At 40.6% G+C, this 7,807-nt stretch overlaps 1 pseudogene; it reads left to right on the top strand.

Moving 5' to 3' along the window:
* The window catches only part of LOC148013061 (uncharacterized), an 8,125-nt pseudogene extending 1,902 nt beyond the window's left edge, over positions 1 to 6,223 (top strand).
* Positions 6,224 to 7,807: the final 1,584 nt, after the last annotated feature.

Below are 7,807 nucleotides of genomic sequence, written 5' to 3'. Positions count from 1 at the left end.
TCTACTCGGTTTGGTACCTATTGATGCCCAATTGTTTGGGGGATGCAAGGCACATGTTATGCTATCATTTTGGACTGATTTTCTTGCTGAAAATACTCATTTTTGAATAGTAAATCACTAATATACCACAATGGGTTGAAGCCTATTATCTCATGTTTGGTTATGCCTATTGGTTTCGAGCTATGTCTTTGGGATATGCAATGAAGTATTGACCTTCGGGGTGCGACATCGAGCTTGTCTTTGGTTCCGGAATGCTTTTGAGCTTGTATTAATCTCTGACTTGGTTGTTCTTCATTTGCATTTGGCTTCAGTTGGGATGCTTTGGACCGGTCTATGCCTATTGTCACTGCTTGACATTTAGGCCTATTGCATTTATGCTTTGGTCAGATATGGATGCCACTTGGTTTGCCCATGCTTGACAGTTACTTGGAGCTTCATCTTCAGATGTATTTGAGCATTTTGGATCTACTAAGCATTACATTTGGTTGTTAGTTACATGCTCTTTGAATGCTTTCAGGCTTATGCTTTACGGGTTTGGAATAGCTTGGGATTTATGCTCTGGATGTACCCTACTAGGATTTGGCATGTCTGATGCTATGTATTTGATGTATTAGAGTGTTGCTTGCTCTCTTTGCATCTGACTTCACTTCCAGTGGGAGCCTCTTGGTATATTCAGATGTACACAAAGTCTTATTTACAGATGAGCTTGAACTTGTGGGACAGTTACATGCATTTGCTCTCTTGAGAGCTTTATGTCTGCAATTTGTTTGTAGTGGGCTGATTTGATACGCCTATTGGGGTAGGCACCTATCTCTCTCACAGGTTTGTCAGTTTTGTATGCATCTTGGATGGTTATGTATTGAGACTCTTGCTCTATCAGTTATGCTTGTGCTTGGTCTCTTCTCTTACCCTGAGACCCATTACATGCATGATTTTTGGACCTATGAGATGTCTCTTGCCTGACACGTTATTGGTTTGATAGTTCTTGGTACCTTCTTGCCCCTGGAAACTCACTGTTGGATGTATCTTGTTACCTGGCAGTTGCAGTGACATATGTATCAGTGATTGCTTCATTTTGGGACAGTTTTACATACTACTGTCATTTATTATAACAAGCTGAAATCTGTAGATTTTGAGCCTTTCTATGAGGGTAATGCTTACTATTTGATGTTATCTTGGTCATATTTGGTGAACAGGTGCTTCTCTTGGGGAAATCCACCCTTTCAGCCAGTTTTAGCAGTGGTTTTAGTGCATTTTTTGCTAATTATAGCAACTTGTAATTTTACTTTTTTGCTTTGATTTGGGACAGTATGGCTGGTCATTTGAAAGATACAGCTCTCTTTAGCATTGCCAAGTTGGATGGTACCAACTATGGGTATTGGAAGTACCAAATATGGCAAGTTTTGGTGCAGAAGTTGCAGATTAAACACTTGCATTTCAAGGGCGTCAAACCTGAGGATATGGATGATGATGTTTGGATGGAAGTTGATGAGCTATGCAAGTCTACCATTATTTTGTCACTCTCAAAAGAGGTCCATCATAATGTTGTTGAAGATGAGAATCAGAGTGCATGGGATTTATGGGAGAAGATTCAAGAGCTTTATGCACATTAGAGTCCTGTGTCATAGATGTATTGGGGCTGAAGCAGTTAATGGACCTTTGCATGGAGGTGGGGACCTCCCTTTCATCTCATTTCAGTCAGTTTCATGCTATCATGAAGAGTCTGTTGTCACAGGGTATTGAGTTCAAAGATGATTTGCACCCGTTGTTTCTACTTGGCACCTTGCCTGAATCATGGGATGTCTTCCATACTGCCATATGCACGAACAAGCTTGATGGGCTGAAAATCAAAGATGTTGAGAGTGCTTTATCGATTGAGGAAATCAACAGGAGAAACAATGATGATTCACGCTCTTCACATGCATTGACCATTAGAGGTGATAGAAATGGCAGGCATGATAATGATCATAAGGGTAGGGACTCTCAGAAGTCCAGGTCCAAGTCACGTGGTCGCAGTAAGTCCCGTGGATGGAAGTTTGATCTAACCTGTCATTATTGTGGGAAAGTAGGACATATTAGGCCATAGTGCCATAAAATGTGTGATGATAAGTGCAAGGAAAAGGGAAAAGAAAAAGTACAGGAAAAGTCTTATGAGCGGAGTATTGTACCTACAAAGTCCAATGTGAAGATAGAAGAGGTTAATGTCATGCAGGCCATTGATTCAGATGACGATTACATACTTGCAGCTTCTTCATGCGATGCCTTACAGGCTTTTGAGATACATTATATGTATGCGCAGTGCTGGCTCTTGGATTCGGTTGCGTCCTTTCATGTGACACCTTATCTAGATTGGTTTCATACCTATCGTACCATGTCTTGTTCTGCGCGTCTTGGTGATTATAGGTCTCTTGACATTGTGGGCATTGGAGATGTTAGGCTGCAATTTCCTTCTGGCAGTTCTTTTGTTTTGCATGATGTACGCCATGTACCTGCGTTGACTCACAGCCTTATGTCAACTAGATACCTTGATGATGCAATGTATTTTGTGTCTTTTGGAGACTTTGCATGGAAGATTACTTGTGGCAGGCTTGTACTTGTAAGAGGTGCCAAGTCTGGCAGCCTCTATCCCTTACTTGTATGAGGAACTACATTTGATCCTGTTTTGTCTATGGGTTCTATTCCCCATGTATTCATTTGGCATGCTTTCTTGGGGCATATGTCTCTTAAAGGAATGAAAATGCTCTGTGCTTTGCAGTATCTTCTGCCTTTTGACTCTTCGCATTTTGATTCTTGTGATCATTGTTTATATGGCAGGCAGACTAGAAATATGCATAAAAAATCTGGTAAGAAATGCATGGGTGAGCCCTTGGCTCTTGTGCACTGAGATGTATGTGGGCCCATGCCCTCTCAATCACTTGGTGGGGCAAAGTACTTTGTTACTTTCATTGATGATTACTCACATGAGGTTTGGGCTTATCCCATAAAGAGAAAATACGATGTCTTAGACACATTTCAACGTTGGCTTGTATTGGCAGAGAACCAGTCTGGGAAAATGCTAAAATTCCTAAGGTCAGATAATGGGGGTGAGTATGTATCACGTGCTTTTGAGCAGTTTTGTGATGAGTGGGGTATTAAGCGTCAGTTGACCGCCCCTTACACCCCACCCCAGAATGGTATGGCTAAATGCATGAATAGGACCATTCAGAAAAGGGTCCGTAGTATGCTTAGCTAGGCTAGCTTATCGCATCACTTTTGGGCTGAGGCAGTTACTACTGCAATGCATCTCATTAACATGTCGCCTAGCAGTGGCATTGACTTTCAAGTTGCAGAGGAGGTATGGGCAGGCAAGTCTCCCCTCTTATGATCATTTGCATGTCTTTGGATGTGAGGCATTCTGCCATGTGCCCAAGGACAAACGCAATAAGTTCGATCCTAAAAGTGTCAAATGCATTTTTATTGGCTATGGAGATGCAGGAGAGATGGATTACCATCTATGGGATCTGCAGGCATGGAAAGTGATCCACAACCATGATGTCATCTTTCATGAGGACAAAATGCATATGCATCCTGAGAAAGTGGTTGAGGTATGCAAAGTTATCTTTCAGAAGGAACCACCTGCTCCCGTTCAGCCCGCTCCACGACCAGCTAGACAGCACGCAGCATCACCTGATGCTCATGGCCCAGATGCTAGACATGCTGATGTTAGAGAGGATGTTAGTTAGGCAGCAGATCCTGGGTTGGGGCATTCTACTAGAGATAGATGACCTCTTGACCATTCTGCGTCCTCTATGGATTATGTACTCGGGTTACAGATGCAAGAGAGCCTCTTACTTATGATGAGGCTATGCGCATGGGTGATTGTCACTCTTGGGAGAGGGCTATGCAGTTTGATCTTGACTCATTGCATAAGAATAAGACTTGGGATTTGGTTTCCTTGCCTCAGGGTAAGAAGAATTTGCCATGCAAGTGGGTGTACAAGCTGAAAAGTACCCCTGGATACCCCAAGCTGGCATATAAGGCTCGATTGGTTGCTAAGGGTTTTAAGCAGGAGCATGGGGTTGACTTTGATGAAGTCTTTTCTCCTGTGGTCAAGATGACCACCCTATACTTAGTCTTGGCCTTGGTTGCACAGCTTGACTTGGACTTGTACCAGATGGATGTCAAGAGGACATTTCTACATGGGGACTTGCATGATGAGATTTACATGGAGCAGCCTAAGGGCTTTGCAGACCCTGGTAGGGAACACTTAGTGTGCAAGCTAAAGAAGATTCTATATGGCTTGAAGCACAAATCTAGGGAATGGTACCATAAGTTTGATGCCTTCATGCAGTCACAAGGCTACAGCTGCAGTGCTATGGATCCATCCTTGTACACAAAGAAAGCGAATGACAGTTCTTTACTGATTTTGGTACTCTATGTGGATGACATACTTTTAGTAGGGACAGCTCATGAGGAGCTAGATGCTTTTAAGGCTCAGCTCAAAAAAAAAAGAGATGAAAGATTTAGGACAGGCCTCTCATATACTTGGTATGCGCATTACACGTGATAGATCTCAGGGACTACTCTATCTATCACAGAGGGAGTACATTCATAAAGTCCTTGAGTGCTTCCACATGTAGGATGTTAAGCCTATTGGCTGTCCATTACCTTCTCATGTGAAGGTTTCACAGGCTGTTTGTCCGCAGATAGATGAGCAAAGGGTGGAGATGGCTAAGATTCCCTATGCATCAGCTATGGGCAGTCTTATGTATGCCATGATAATCACCCATCCAGATATTGCTTTTGTAGTTGGGGTTGTGGCATGTTATATGGCTACACATGGCAAGAAACATCAGGATGTAGTGAAGGGTATCATGAGGTACCTAAAGGGCACATCAGATATGTGTCTTTGTTATGGCAGCCAGGATACAGAAGTCGTGTGGTACACTGACTCTCATTATGCAGGACATGCATATAGTAGGAAGTCCACTTTCGGCTATGTCTTCACTTATGCTGGAGGGGCTATCTCTTGGATGTCTAGGGTGCAGAAGTGTATGGCTCTTTCTACTACAAAGGCTGATTATATTACAGCCATAGGGGCTTGCAAGGATGCTATCTGGTTAGGTCGTTTGGTTGCAAACCTTGGTATGACAGATGCTATGCCTACACTGCATTCGGATTCTATGAGTGCCATTCAGTTGGCCAAGAATTTGGTCTTCCATGCAAAGATGAAACATATTGAGGTGAGGTATCACTTTATTCGTGAGGTCATTGAGGACAGGTCTATTGACCTTTTCAAGATTCCAACTGAGTAGAATCTTGCAGACTTGCTCATGAAAAGCCTCACTATCAAGCGCTTTGCCTTCCTAAGGAGATTGATGGGCATTGGATGAGATGACGTTTTTTCCCTCATCTTGTTGTACATGTGTACATGTTGTACTGTCTTTTCTTTTTTCTCTCTCATTGGGGCAGATTCGCCTTTAAGTGGGAGGTTGTTGGGGGTAAAGATGCCTCTGCCTAGCCACCCGTGTATTACTACACTGACAGTACCTACCATTGCACACTGCAGGTGGAGGGCGCCCATCACAGTTACTTATTCTTTATTCTTTTAGTGACAATTTGAATAAAGGAAGGCCCGGTCACACATTGTGGTTGTTGGAGTTCCCATTTGTGTCTCTCTCTCTTCTTACTCTTGCTCTTTACCATAGCTCACTTCCAAGCAAGCTTTGATCCTTCTCACCTTTTAAAAAACATATGTAGATGTCACTGCAATCCTTAGCATAGCAAATGTAGAAATAGTAGCAATGGAATTAGAGTTTGTCATGAGAGCTAGCTTGGAACTTAATGCCCTAGAGTTAGAAGTTGTGGATATCCCATTATTCCTAACTATGGACCCTCAAAAGGTCTTCTATATGAGTTGAGATCTTCCATAAGAGGTGCTAAGTATAGGAGCATTGAGCTTGTGTATGATCAAAGTGGATCCTAACCTTGAGAAGGCAATAGATTCTCAGAAGACCTTCACTACTCATGTTATAGGGAACTTGAGAAAATATTTTATGCTAGCTCAATCCTAGGTCACTTTAAACTATTGTCTCCATCATCCTGTCCTCCTACCAAAGAATTTAGAAAAGAATTAAAGAATTATGGAGGTGATGAAATCGAAGATATCATAAAATTCTATGGGGTAGATAAAACTTTAAAAGGGGGCATGCTTTTGAAAGAATTATTAATCCTACTTGTGTGAGAAAAGAGTTTCAAACTTTTAAGTTTCAAGCATGCAATGAATGGAAAGGATGGAAATTTAAAAGCACATGTTGCTATATTAGTAATAATGAAACTTTGAGAGAGAAATATGGATCATTATTAAAGCTTGCCCAAGTAGCCTTAGTACAATGTTGTAGCACTGCTATTTGTGAGAGTGTCTTTAGCATCCAAAATGTGATTACGAGCAAATTAAGAAATTCTCTTACTACTAAAAGCACATGTACTATAATGAGAATTTCTATTGAAGGTTCTCCAATGTCTGAGTTTGACTTTGACAAAGTAATTACATTATGGTGCAATGATGTGAAGACTTCAAGGCATGCTCACATCTATGTTATTGATTAAAATGTAAGCTCTACAACCTTATAAATAAGCATTATAATCCATATATTGATTCACAATCTTTCTAAGCTAGATTGATGTTCTTTTGGATTCTCATGTATAGGTGAAGATATAAAGATGAAAAGAAAATGAAGATCCGTAAGAATCAAAGAGCTTTTTCCTTGATATTGTGATGAAGCCATTGTTGTAGTGAGAGTGTGCCATATTTAGAGAGCCATGGATGTTGTATAACTTCATGAGCCATGGATGTTGTATAACTTCATGACTTATGAGTCACAAAGCCAAATGAAAGCCCTTTTGTAATATTCTTTTGGTCTCCCCAAAATGGTACAATGAATACTTCCTTTGGAATTTATATTGTTGCTATGTTTCAATATCATTGCAATTTACACCTGATAAAATTTTTGCTTTGTCTTTTATAAAACTTTTGAAGATCTAATGAATAAGTTTTCAAAGTGTTAAAATTTGGGTTGGCCTTAATCTACCTCTAATTTTATTAAGGAAAAATTATTTCACCTAATTCTTTGTATTGAAATCTATAGGTTTGCTACTTTAAAGGTTTCAGAAGCCTTGGAAAAATTTTTCTTTTCCAGCTCTAGTTCCACCTAGAGTAGTGCATGGCGAGAAGGAATACATTGCATCATTAGCCACCACGAAAGCCAAAGGTCAAAGCGAGTTTAAAAGGAAATGGTATTCTACTTCATGTTTAGTTGCAAGGTATGGCAACATGCTAATGACTATTGTTGAGCATAGAAAAGTACTCTAGACTTCCATGTATGATCTGGCATATGTAGCACCTACATCTCTTAGAGTGCTTGCTACTATCCACCATGTCAACATTTCTAAAATTACTAAAATAGATCCCTTATGTGACAAACTCCTTTCAAATAAACAACTACACATTGCAAGTCGATTGGGACAAATCAACATGATGATTGATGTCATTAGATATATTTTGTACTTCACACATGACCCACAACTTCTTGATGGCCATGCTTCATTATAGTACAATCCAAACTTCTTTGACTGATTTATCCTAAGGCTACATGACACAACACATCATCTTTCCTTTGCTTCTAGTACCACACAAAATATGTCTTCATCCCATGATGTGAAGTAGAGTGATGTACATAAAACTTCTACTAGCACTGACATTGTGGCTAAAAGCAGTGTGCTTGAAATTCCAAACCCTAAGGCCATAGCTACTAACATCCCTATAAAC

The sequence above is a fragment of the Lygodium microphyllum genome, chromosome 26, assembly GCF_053477565.2.
Source record: "Lygodium microphyllum isolate KBCC chromosome 26, Lygodium_microphyllum_v1.1.10, whole genome shotgun sequence".
Lineage (NCBI taxonomy): Eukaryota > Viridiplantae > Streptophyta > Polypodiopsida > Schizaeales > Lygodiaceae > Lygodium > Lygodium microphyllum.
The sequence above is the reverse complement of the archived record's forward strand: the minus strand, read 5'-3'. Positions and strand labels throughout refer to the sequence as shown.